Source organism: Hypanus sabinus, chromosome 5, assembly GCF_030144855.1.
Source record: "Hypanus sabinus isolate sHypSab1 chromosome 5, sHypSab1.hap1, whole genome shotgun sequence".
In the NCBI taxonomy this organism is placed as follows: Eukaryota; Metazoa; Chordata; class Chondrichthyes; order Myliobatiformes; family Dasyatidae; genus Hypanus; species Hypanus sabinus.
Window position 1 is genome coordinate 143,031,094 of NC_082710.1, and position 12,666 is coordinate 143,043,759.

Below are 12,666 nucleotides of genomic sequence, written 5' to 3' on the forward strand. Positions count from 1 at the left end.
TGTGATAGCTGAGACAAGATGAGGGGGGAAGATGGTTGGCTGGGGGAAGGGAGATGATGTGAGAAGCTGGGAGGAATTGGGTGGAAAAGGTAAATGGTTAAAGAGGAGGGAATCTGATAGGAAATGGAATTGGGCCATGGAGAAAAGGGAAGGAATTGGGGAACCAGAAGGAGGAAGGTGTGGATGATGGGCAGATCATGACGGTGAGGGATAGGAAGAGAAGTGGTACCAGAAAGTGGTTTAAAGCAGCAACAAATCAAGTCACTTTTATTGTCATTTCGACCATAACTGCTGGTACAGTGCATAGTAAAAATGAGACGCCACCACCTATTTCAACCAGCATGAATGACTTCACTCGCCAAACCTCTGAACTGATTTCACAATCTACAGAGTCACTGCCAAGGACTTGGCCACTCATGTTCTCAGTATTATCTATTAGTTTATTTCTCTTTTTTGCAGTTTGTTTTCGTTTTCACATTGGTCATTTGTCAGACTTTGTCTGTTTATAGCTTTTCATAAAATCTTACTGAATTTCTTTTTTTCTCTCTCTAAATGCCTATAAGTAAATGAATGTCAAGGTAATGCAAGGTAACAAATACGTACTTTGGTAATAAATTTTACTTGACGTTGACGGCATGAACATAATTTCTCTGACTTCCAGTAACCGCTCCCCTCTGTGTTCTCCCCCTGCCACCATCTTTGTTTTTCCTCATTCCGCTGGGCCTTGCACCCCTTCTCTTACCTTTCCCCTCTCACCTATCGCCTGCCAGCTTGTGATCCTCCCCTCCCCACCCAGCCTTTAATTCTGGCTTCTGCCCTCCTCCTTTCCGGAACTGATGAAGGGTCTCAGCTTGAAGCATCCCCTCTTCATTTCCCTCAATAGATGCCACCTGACTTGCCGAGATCCTCCAGCACTTGGTGCGTGTACAGTGACCCTCACTACCGACTGGCTTTGTGCTCACGCCCCCTCTCACCAAATCTTTCAGCGGTGTTCACAAAGAGCAGATCCTTTGGTCAGCCCCACCCTACCCAGTTGGCACACTCCCTTGGATTAGCCTTTCCGACAGTTCCCCACTAGGCTCCAATGGGAGCTTGCAATAGCGTTTCGTCCAAAACCCCTCCTTTCATAATTGGAAACGGACAAGGTCCGTCAAGGATATTTCCGTAGCAGTAATTTTGTGGCTAAACTTGAAAAGCTAAATTTGGATTCCCAGTTCATGCCCTGGGAGTTTGAGTGCACTCAAATCAGAGCCTGGTGTTCCCAAGACACCCCTTAATTTAAAGTTTAACCCCGTGGAGAGGGATTAGCTGGCTTGCTGCCAATACCGTTTGATTTGTGGACCATGGTTCCACTGCTTCGAGGCTATTTTCATGTCTGCTTCCAGCTCTCTTTGTCTTGATTTAATTTTCTATTTCGGTGGCCCAGATAGTAGTGGTGCTGCTCACCACTCCAGTGACCCGGATTCAATCCTGACCTCCCTCATGTCCTTGTGGAGTTTTCACAATCTCCCAGTGATGGAGACCTGGCCCCATCTCCTAAGCGAGCTATTAGCCAGCCGGTGGCACCCTGCACCGGACTTTGAGGCGAGCGGTCTCGGGTTTGAATCCGGCCGTGTCCTTGTATGCTTTCCATCTGTGCTTGGTTGAGTGGCAAGCTAGCAACTCGGCCTCGTAAAAAAAAAACAACCAGACAAATGCAACAGAAATGGCATGGTTGCCACCCAGTGTGCCACAAGGTGCAGAGAGGTGACCAGGCCACAGAAGTGAAGTTGTGATGTGGGGAAATTGTAACAGATGGGGTGCTCCGTCCTGTGAAACCCAGCCCCATAAATTAAAGGTTTCAAAATTGCAGCTTTGATTTGTGGAATTTGACAAAATGCCAAGAATGAAAATCTCCCAATAGAAAAGACATCTTTAGAAATCAGAACCTATGGGGTGGTGTTGGATAACTATTTTAAGGTCAGTCATTCGTTTGGGCGTATAATCAGAGTGGCTGGCAGTTTTTAATTATGTGGTGTTAAACATATCGGCTGGAAGTTGTTCTCTGTCCTAGGGATGTTCTGAGAGAAAGGTTTGTGTTTACTTGATGACTTGCAGAAGCTGGAATGAGGGGGTGTGAGAGGGTGTGTAAGAGAATGAATGTGGGAAGAACAGTCAGTTTGGCAGCAGATGAGAGCGAAGCGAGATGAGGTGGAGTCAGGAACTGAACCTACAGTTGCCAACACTGGAATCCTCTCCCCATCCCTCTCAATCTCCCGCTCTCCAACTTTGAGACCCTCTGTAAAGTCTGCTGGCGAAGTGTATTTGCTGACCTGTCAGAGGACATAGAACAGTACAGCACAGGAACAGGCCCTTCGGCCCATGATGTTGTGCAGGATTACTAATTAATTATCTAACTAAACCAATCCTTCCTCCCTACACAATGCCATATCCCTCCATTCTCTGCAGATTCGAATGCCTGTCTTAAGATCCTCTTAAATAGTTTTGTTGTAGTTGCCTCCACTACCACCTGTGGTAACACTTTCCAGGCACCCATCATTCTGTTTTTTAAAAAAAAAACACTTGCCCTCCAAATCTCCTTTAGAATTACCCCCTCTTCCTTTAAGTGCATACTCTTTAGAATTAATAGCTGGCCAGTTGTTCAGTGGCATCCACACTGGACGTCAAGGCGAGTGGTCCCAGGTTTGATTCTGACCGGTCGGTGCCTTGCACGCTGGGTTGAGATCGAGGTAGCAACTCGGCCTCGAAAAAAGCAGACAAATGTTACAGAACAGCAGCGTTGCCTCCTGTTGCTCCACAAGGTGCTGAGAGGAACAGCAATCATTAGTATTAGACATTTTGAACCTGGGGGAAAAAGACACCAGCAGTCTCATCTATAACTATGCCTTTCATAGTCGTATAAACCTCGATCAAGTCTCCCCCTCAGCCTCTGGCTCTCTAGAGAGAACAGCAATATTTGTACAACCTCTCCTTGTAGGTTCAATCTGCCATTTGACATCTCTTGAACAGGACACAAAAAGCTGGAGGAAGTCAACGGGTCAGGCAGCACCTATTGGACAGCCGACATCTCGGACCTGAAACTTCAGCTCTTCATTTCCCTCCGCAGATGCTGCCTGACCTGCTGAGTTTCTCCAACCTCTTGTTTGTTGCTTCGGATTCCAGCGTCTGCGGTCCCTTGTGTCCCTACTTTGACAACAACTTTTGGGCAGGCTTCCTGTAAAAGTACCTTGGAAACTGTAGAAAATCCATTAACAGTGGGTGATGTAACCCCTGGGATTGGTGGAAGGGGTGATGAGAATGAAGAGTGCACTTCTAACTGGGGAAAACAAAATTGGGAAGTGTTGTTGCCCAGGCTGGATGCATTTGGGGTCAATGACAGGTTCCAACGCTGATGAGAGGTTGGTACTCCCAAGAGAAAGGATCACTTGTGTAGTACAAGTCCACAAGTGGGAGGGGCAGTGGTAGCAACTGGAGGCTGATGGGTGGTGTTGTGGATGCCAACTACCGTTGAGGCAATCATTCAGGTTGCCCCCATTATAAGAAGATTTTGGGCTTTTGGAAGGGTGCAGAAGATGTTTAACAGGGTGCTACCTAGACTAAGGCAGAGGTAGGACTTATAGTGGGACAAGCAGGGGACGCCTCTTTATAAGGAGAGGTTGGACAAACTTGGGGTAGATTTCTGTGGAGTGGAAGAGGCTGATAGAGGTTTATTTGATTATGGGAAGCATAAACAGAGGAGGTAGCCAGGATCTTTCTCCCAGTATTGAAGTGTGAACCAGAGGGCATTTAAGGTAAGTTCAAAGGAGGTGTGAGGGACAGGTTTTTACACAGACTCTGGTGGGTGCTTGGAATGTGTTGCTAGCGGTGGTGGTGGAAGCGTAGGAGTGTTCTGGAGGCTCTTGGATAGGCAAACAATGTGCCGCAAATGAAAAGATATGGACATATAGACATATCAAGGGCCTGTTCCTGTGCTGTTACTGTCTGTTCTATTAGTTTGGATCTATGATTAAAACCGTTGGCAACTTCTAATTATAATTGGTATTATAATTACGGCCCTGCCTCCCCCGGAACACTGACCGTCGCCGGCAGTTCTAACGTCATGACGTCAGCACTCGTACGAACCAACACCCAACTAGACTCCACCTCTTTACCACACCATCTCGCTACCAATTCTACCTGCCCCATACCTTTTACCAAACTTAACCCCCGCATTAACGTATCTCCCGAAACTTGAAAATCCACCGCTCACTACACAGACATACTGCACCGGTACATTTTCCAACTCGCACCAGTTAACAATCTTATCTCTGTCCATCTCCGCTCTGCTGCCTGCGCGATTCCACAGCCCCTGACAATCCAACGTGGACGAGCCCCCACAAATGTAACACTTACCCAACAGGCTGGTATATGTCTAGGGGAAAAGGAGATCCAGCCACTATCCAACCCCACCTCCCGTACACACAGGTGCTGTGAGAAACAAGTTTATGCCGCGCGTACCACACAATATCAAACTCACACCAGACGCCGTTATGGAATATACTTGAAAGATTTTACTAAAACTGAAAGAGTACTATGCAATACAATATATATGACGGAAAAGAAAATAAAGTAAAAGGCGCCAACTTATCAAAATTCAGTCAGTTTAGTGCACATCGTTGGAGCTCAACCATCGAACCATTCGACCCCTCGTCACTCTCCTCCGACCTCTACGTCCTTGCACCTGCGTCCACCCTGGTGGTCGACCAAGCAGTGCAGCGCATGTCCACCTTCCTCGGCGTCTTCTTCCCGACTCCCCTGAAAAGACCGCGAAAACCCTCAAGCTCCCAGCCTCACAAGACAAAATAACATTCTCCATTGGTCAACAAATGAATACAATCCCGATATCAGCAAGTCTAAAGCCAAACAACTGCGAGAGAAAGCACTTATCATACAAAGAAGCATTCCTACTCTTAACAAAAAAAAGAAGCCATTTTGATTAACATACACAGTACATTGTACATATATATACCAGCTGTGTTTATGGTATCTACAGAAGTGATTCTCTGTCCCAGAGAAGTTCTAACAAAATTGAAGCATTACCTGTTTCTCACTGTCCAGATGCTGCCTGTCCTGCTGAGTGCTCTGCCTCTCCCTCTCTCTACCTCTCTGAGTTTGAATCTGAATCAGAATTAGATTTATTATCACCGACATGTGTCGTGAAATTTGTTAACTTTGAAGCAGCAGTTCAATGCAATACATAATCTAGAAGAAAATAAATAAATTACAGTATATGTATATTGAATAGATTAAGAGTCATGCAACAGCAGAAATAATATACCTGTATACTAAAAAAGTGAGGTAGTGTTCATGGGTGCAATGTCCGTTTAGGAATCAGATGGCAGAGGGGAAGAAGCTGTTCCTGAGGGATCCTCAGTGCCATACATAATACAGATGGATGGCAGAGGGGAAGAAGCTGGTTCCTGAATCGCTGAGTGTGTGCCTTCAGGCTTCTGTACCTCCTACCTGATGGTAACAGTGAGAAAAGGGCATGCCCTGGGTGCTGGAGGTACTTAATAATGGATGCTGCCTTTCTGAGACACCGCTCCTTGAAGATGTCCAGGTACTTTGTAGGCTAGTACTCAAGATGGAGCCGACTAAATTTACAATCCTCTGCAGCTTGTTTCGGTCCTGTGCATCAGCCCTCTCCCCCCACACCAGACAGTGATGCAGCCTGTCAGAATGCTCTTCACTGTATGTCTATAGAAGTTTTTGAGTGCTTTTGTTGACGTGCCAAATCTCTTCAAACTCCTAATGAAGTATAGTTACTGTCTTGCCGCCTTTTATAGCTGCATTGGTAAGTTGGGACCAGGTTAGGTCCTTAGAGATCCTGACACCCAGGAACTTAAAACTGTTCACTCACTCCATTTCTGATCCCCCTATGAGGATTGGTATATGTTTCTTCATTTTACCCTTCCAGAAGTCCACAATCAGATTGTCTTACTGAAGTTGAGTGCAAGGTTGTTGTTGTGACACAACTCCACTAGTTGACATATCTTGCTCCTGTACGTCCTCTTGTCTCCATCTGAGATTCTAGAACAATAGTTGTATCATCAGCAAATTTATAGATGGTGTTTGAGCTATGCCTAGCCACACGGTCATGGGTATAGAGAGAGTAGAGTAGTAGGCTAAGCACACACCCCTGAGGTGCACCAGTGTTGATTGTCAGCGAGGAGGAGATATTATCACTTATCCACAGAGATTGTTGCCTCTCTTTGTCTCTCTGTGTACCCTTCTCTATCTTTTTGTATACCTCTCCCTACCTCTGTCTGTACCCCTCTCTGTCTCTCTCAATGCTCTCTCTATATCTTCTGTCTCTCTGTCTCTTTTGCAGTCCCTCTCTCTCCTTCCAGAGTCTATAATCCAGTAATTGTTGCTTCAGTTCATACTTTATTTGGTGCTTGGAATGTACAGCCTTTGTCCTTGCTGGAGGTGATGACGACTCCTGCCTGTGGTCCTGAGAACCCCATTACTCTACGCTGGGTCCTCAGCCTAATAACTACTGATGATCAAGTTGCGATTGTCTCTGGGTCTCATTTTCTGGGTGCAATGTGTGCATGTTGCTTCTTCCCCACCACTTCGGAGACTTGGCTGTGACCTGTGCCAGGGCACTGGACAGGTTCAATCTGGAAATAACAGCGGATGAGGGAATGGGAATAAGTAGATGCACAGCAGATCAGGAATAAAACACTAAACACAAAGTACACTGCAGATGCTGTGGTCAAATCAACACGTACAAACAAGCTGGATGAACTCAGCAGGTTGGTCAGCATCCGTTGAAATGAGCAATCAACGTTTCAGGCCGAGACCCTTCATCAGGAATAAAATGTTATGCCTTGTGGAAGCTGCCTGATGGGGGGGACTAGACTGGGTGGTGCTGCAGCCTCACTCTCCACTGTCTGTCTTTGACCACTTTGACCTTTCATCTTGAACCACCAACTCATCTCCTTCCTAGCAGACTGTGTCTTCAGACTGTGGCCCCTGCCGCAGGGGATCTTGAATCAGTCAGACGCCTCCATATTACAAATCTTACTGTCGGCATCTCCAGTTCCAACAGACCTGGACTTCTGCAGACTGTAGATTCCATCATTGCCAACTCCAGTTCCAAATACCCTGGTGACACTCAGACCGTGAATTAAGCAGCCTCCAGCTCCAACTCCAGCCTGACATCAACCTCCTCTACCTCCAGACCAAAACCACTCACTGTCACTGTGCTCCTGGGCTTCCCTTTCCCCCACCTCTACTCCCCAACCCCGGGTCTCTGGGGCTTTCCCCGTCTCCTCTTGGGTCCTCAGAGCCTTCATCTTTCTTGCACACTACCTTCCTTAAACACCCCGATCTTCCTTTCTCCTCTGCTGCCACCAACTCATTTCCCCCTCTGATCCCAGCTCGAATCCTTGCCACTTCTCCATTTCTTTCTCTGAAGCAGAACTTTCTGTCCTCAGCAAAGGCCTTACTTTTATCCCCTTCACCCACACCTCAGTGAGTCCCACATTCGTCATGACATGAGCTCTTCTTCCGTCACCTCCATCACTGAGCTCACTTTTTTGGCAAGAATTCTCCACCCCACATTGATGACCCCTTCTCCCATCTCCAACTCTCTTCCTCTTCTTGGACCCCTCACTCTGGTTTTCTGCCTGCTCTGGGTCTTTTCATCTTTAATGGCCAGATAGGGCATCAACCATCTCAACTTCAGCACCCGTCTCTCCTCCTGGAACTTTACCCTGAATGCACTGCCCTCTACTTTCTCTGCACCAATCCCAACCTCACCATCAAGCCAGCAAGCCAAAGGGAATGCTGTTGTAGTGTGGTGGACTGACCTCTACCTTGCTAAGTCCAGGCAACAACTCTCAGACACCTCTTCATACCTGCCTCTTGAAGAGGACCAACAGAGAACTATTTCTGACACTATGAACTCAGGAGATCTCCCATCCACTGCCACCAAACTCAACCAACACAGCTCATTTTTATCTCCTGCCCAAGATACACAAACCTGACTGTCTGGGTCAGCCTGCTCCTGCCGCACTGAATTTGTGTCAGCATACCTCTGCTTCATTCTATCCCCCTTCGTTCAGCCCCTTCCCACCTACATCCGCAACTCTTCATATGCTCTTGATCTCCTCAACAACTTCTGATTCCTGGCCCTGATGCCTCATTTTCACTGCAATAGATGTCCAGTCCCTATACACTTCTATCCTATCCTCTATCAAGAAGGCCTTAAAGCTCTCTGCCTCTTTCTCAACAATAGACCCAACCAGTTTCCCTTCACCACTGCACTCCTCTGCCTGGTGGAATTGGTCCTCACCCTCAACAATTTCTCTTTCAACTCCTCACACTTTCTGCAACTCGAGCTGCAGCCATGGACACCCACAAGGGCCCTAGCTATACTTGCTTTTCGTTGGTTATGTGGATCTAACTCTTTCTGTGCTATATTTATGACTGCATTGATGCTGCTTCGTGCACTCATGCTGAGCTCGTCAATTTAATCAACTTTGCCTCCAATTTCCACCTTGCCCTTAAGTTCACTTGGGCCATTTCCAACACTTCCCTACCCTTTCTTGAACCTTCTGTCTCCATCTCTGCAGACAAAACTGCTGATATCATTTATAAACCTACTGACTCCCATGGCTATCTTGATTATGCCTTTTCCCACCATGTCTCCTGGAAAAATGCCATCCTCTTGTCTCATTTCCTTCATCACTGTTGCATCTGTTTTCAGGACGAGGCTTTCCTTTCCAGAATGTCAGAGATGTCCTCCTCCTTCGAAGAGTCGGGTTTCCCTTCTCCTACTACTGGTACTGCCCCCATCCCCATCTCCTCCTCCTTTTTCTGGACATCAGACCTTGTCCCATCTTCCGCTGTCTTAACGGGGATAGAGTTCCTCTTGTCCTTACAACCACCCCTCCACATATAGCATCTCATTCTCCACAACTTTCGCCATCTTCAACAGGACCCTACCATCAAACATACATTTACCTCTTCCACAGGCATCACTCCTTATCCATTCATCTCAGCCCACTAATCTCCCTCTTGGCACTTATCCCTGCAAGTGGAAAAGTGTGCTACACCTGCCCATTTACTGCCTCTTCTTCCTCCATTCAGGACCCAAAACAGCCCTCCAGGTGAGGCAGCACTTCACCTGCGAATCTGTTGGGGTTGTTTGCTGTGTTTGGTGCCCCCAATCTGACCACCTCTACATTGCTGAGACCCGAATGGGGGATGTTACATATTTTAGCTCCAAAACATAAGCTTCTTGGAAGGAAAACAAGGGAGTCCGGAAGTGCGAGTCTAACTTTGTTTTTGCTTTAAGCAAGATGCGCACATATGATGTGGTGTAATAATTACGTATGCCATTTACGTGCTTTCACATATAATCTGCAATGCCATGTGCAACAACAAAATATGCTTAATCCAACAATATATTTATAATATTACTCAAATTTTACTGAAATATTAAATACAGAACTTTGCTCCATCTGCAAAAATTAGGATTTCCCAGTAAGCAACAATTTTAATTTTGATCCCCATTCTCTGTCCAACATATCAGTCCACGTCCACCTCTACTGCCACAATGAGGCTACTCTCAGGTTTGGGGAGCAACATGTTATATTCCATCTAGATAGCCTCCAACAGGGTGGTATGAATATTGATGTCTCCACTTCCTTCCCCCTTCCACCTTCCTTACTCTGGCCCCTTTCTCACCTCTTCTGCCTGTCACCACCTCCTGATGTCTCTCCTGCTCCCCTTTCTCCCATGGTCCACTCTCTTCTCCTATCAGATTCCTTCTTTTCCAGCCCTTTACCTTTTCAACCCGCTTCTTACTTCATCCCCCTTTCCCCACTCCTCTGGCTTCACCTATCATTTTCTAGTTTGTACTCCTTCCCCTACCCCCACCACCTTCCTCCTTCCTTTCCAGTCCTGATGAAGGGTCTTGGCCTGAGAAATCAACAGATTATTCATTTCCATAGATGCTGCCTGACCAGCTGAGTTCCAGCATTTTGTGGGTGTTGGGAATTGAGCCCTCTGTGCCTGCTGCTTAGGGTTGGTGAAATTCATGTGGGGAGGCAAGCAGAAGCAATCCATTTCTTTCTACGTCCCTGCCCAGATGAGAGGGGAGCGAGACCTTCCCTTGGAGAGAAGTTGCACAAGTCAGGATTGCTTTCAGGGAAATGCTGTATGTGTCACACCCCATCACGTACAATTTCCAGCTGTATTTCTGCAACCTACAGGGGAAGAAAGCACAGACACTTAATAAAATCCGTGGGGATTTTTATGTTGGCTCAACAATAGGAATAATATCATTTAAGGGTCAAATGTGAGCTGATCGGCAAGTTGGGTTGAAGGGCCTGATTCTGTGGTGTATAACTGATACACTAATTCTATTGACAGTCACACAACACAGAAGTAGACCCTTTGGCCCATCAAATCTTTGCTGACTATCAACCGCCCATTTACTTTGATCCCACTTTATTGTCGCCACATTTCCATCAACTGCACCCCCCCCATGCCCAATTCTGCCACTCACCCACACCCTAAGGAAAATTCGCAGTGAATAATTAGTCAACAGACCTGAACGCCTCTGGAATGTGAAAGGAAACAGGAGCACCCAGACAAAACCCACTTGGTCCTAGTGAGGACATGCAAACTCCACACAGACAGCATCCAGGGTTAGGATTGTACCAAGGACCAGTGAAGCACCACTGCACACTACCTCTGCTAGTATTAACTCACCTGCTGAGAAATCCCATCTTTTTCTGCTTTCATTCCGGTGTTCTGTAATAATACTTGGTCCCAGGTTTTCCTGTAACTTCATCTTCATAGTCTTAATTTCCAGTTGGTTTTGTTGTCTCTCAAATGCTCTCCTCAATCACATACAGGGTATAAGCTTCACCTTACCCATTTCTTCTCATTGACTTTTGCTTGCCAAATTTGACTGAGCATAAGCACCATCTCGCAAATGTTGGGACCCGGCCACGTATGGATGGACTGGGAGAGTTTGATCTGTCAGTTGGAAAGAACATGAGAAATGGGTTCCATATCTACAGGCAACACAAGTGAATCTGCAGATGCTAGAAATAAATAAAAACACAAAATGCTGACAGTGGAGGTTGACTCCATGACTCCTGATGAAGGGTTTCGGCCCGAAACGTCGTCACTACCTCCTCCGATAGATGCTGTCTGGCCTGCTGAGTTCTGCCAGCATTTTGTGATTTTATGGGTTCCATATCTATAAGAGTTCAAGGTTATTACATTTATTATGCAGATACAGTACTGTGCAAAAGTTCCAGGCACTGTACTGTAGTAATTTTATGTATTGCACTGTACTGTTAGTACAAAAAAAAATTAACTTCGTGACATATGTGAGTGATGATAAACTTGATTCTGATATGGGTCTCTTATTGTGGACTGAGAGTGGGAAAGGGGAATCATGGTTGGGAAAAGGGGAAGGGAGAGGGGAGGCAGGGGACGGCACTGGAGAGACATTCTATAATGATCACTAAACCTTTGCCTGGTGTCTCAGGGTTGTCTCGGGTCTCATCCCTGGGCACTCCTCTGCCACCCGTCCCACACCCTTCCCGTGGCACACCACCCTCTCCATTCCCCGCGTACTTTGCTCCCACCAGATTTACAGACTTGCTCTCTGCTCCACATTGACAAATTCAGTGCTGTGCAAAATTCTTCAGCACCCTAGAAATAAATAAGTTTGTGTGTGTGTGTGTATTTTTTTTATGCCCAAGACTTTTACACAGTATTATGTATGTCACCACATCCTACCACGAGATTAATTTTCTTGTGGGCATTCACAGTATTTACAAAGAAAAACAATAGAGTCAATGAAAAGCCACACACAAAGACGGACAGGCAAGAAAGCATGTGCTGGCATTGGAGAGGGTACAGAGCATAATCCAGTGAATGAAAGGATTAACGTAAGGAGTGTTTGAAGGCTCGGGTCTTGTACTTGCTGGGGTTTTAGAAGAATGAGGGGTGATTTCAATGAAACCCACTGAATATTGAAAGTCCTGGATAGTTTTGTTTTTTAAGTTTAATCATTCAATGCTGTTTAATTTGGCTACGTGAATATAGCCAAATGAAACAGTGTTCCTCCAAGGCCTAGGTACAAAGCACATTACCCACAGTGCACAGCACACAGAACACAGTGCAAATGGTTTTGATAGCAGAAAAAACTACAGTCACAAAGATATAACAAAGCCCAAGTCCCCGAGTGGCAAGGCCTGTAGACTGATGTTGCCCTGGTTCAGCTTGTTTTCCCACTGAGTGAATATCGGAGGGTAACACCAATGGGAGGGTCTAGCCCCCAACCCCAAGAGGCCTCTGCTCTTTCCCACACTGCCTCCGGCATTTCCTCCCCTGTAGCACGAGGGCCTAGCCTGCGGCACAACCGAGGCAACACAGCTCACCCTGCTGCCGGTTTCGCCGCTGTACCAGTGAACAAGACTTGCTGTATTCTACATTGCCAGTGTCCTATTGCATCCTGCGATCACAATAAGAGCATCCAAGACAACCACGAGCACTGTCTCGACACAAAAACAGTACGTAACAAATCCAGGTGACAGCACAACATTGTTAACGCAGCAAGTCCAGCTCCATTGCTATTGAACAGCTGGCTGA

At 46.4% G+C, this 12,666-nt stretch overlaps 1 protein-coding gene and 1 long non-coding RNA gene across 8 annotated transcripts in view; one reads left to right on the forward strand and one right to left on the reverse strand.

Annotated features, from left to right (window-relative positions):
* The window catches only part of farp1 (FERM, RhoGEF (ARHGEF) and pleckstrin domain protein 1 (chondrocyte-derived)), a 236,747-nt gene that overhangs the window by 32,671 nt on the left and 191,410 nt on the right, over window positions 1-12,666 (forward strand). The window lies entirely within an intron of this gene.
* The window catches only part of LOC132394398 (uncharacterized), a 64,314-nt gene continuing 52,269 nt past the window's right edge, over window positions 622-12,666 (reverse strand). For 2 of the 3 annotated variants that reach the window (XR_009512313.1, XR_009512311.1), the window contains exon 3: window positions 622-11,037. This is a non-coding gene — a long non-coding RNA (uncharacterized LOC132394398). The remainder of the gene's footprint in view (window positions 11,038-12,666) is intronic. The other variant, XR_009512312.1, reaches the window with a different exon arrangement.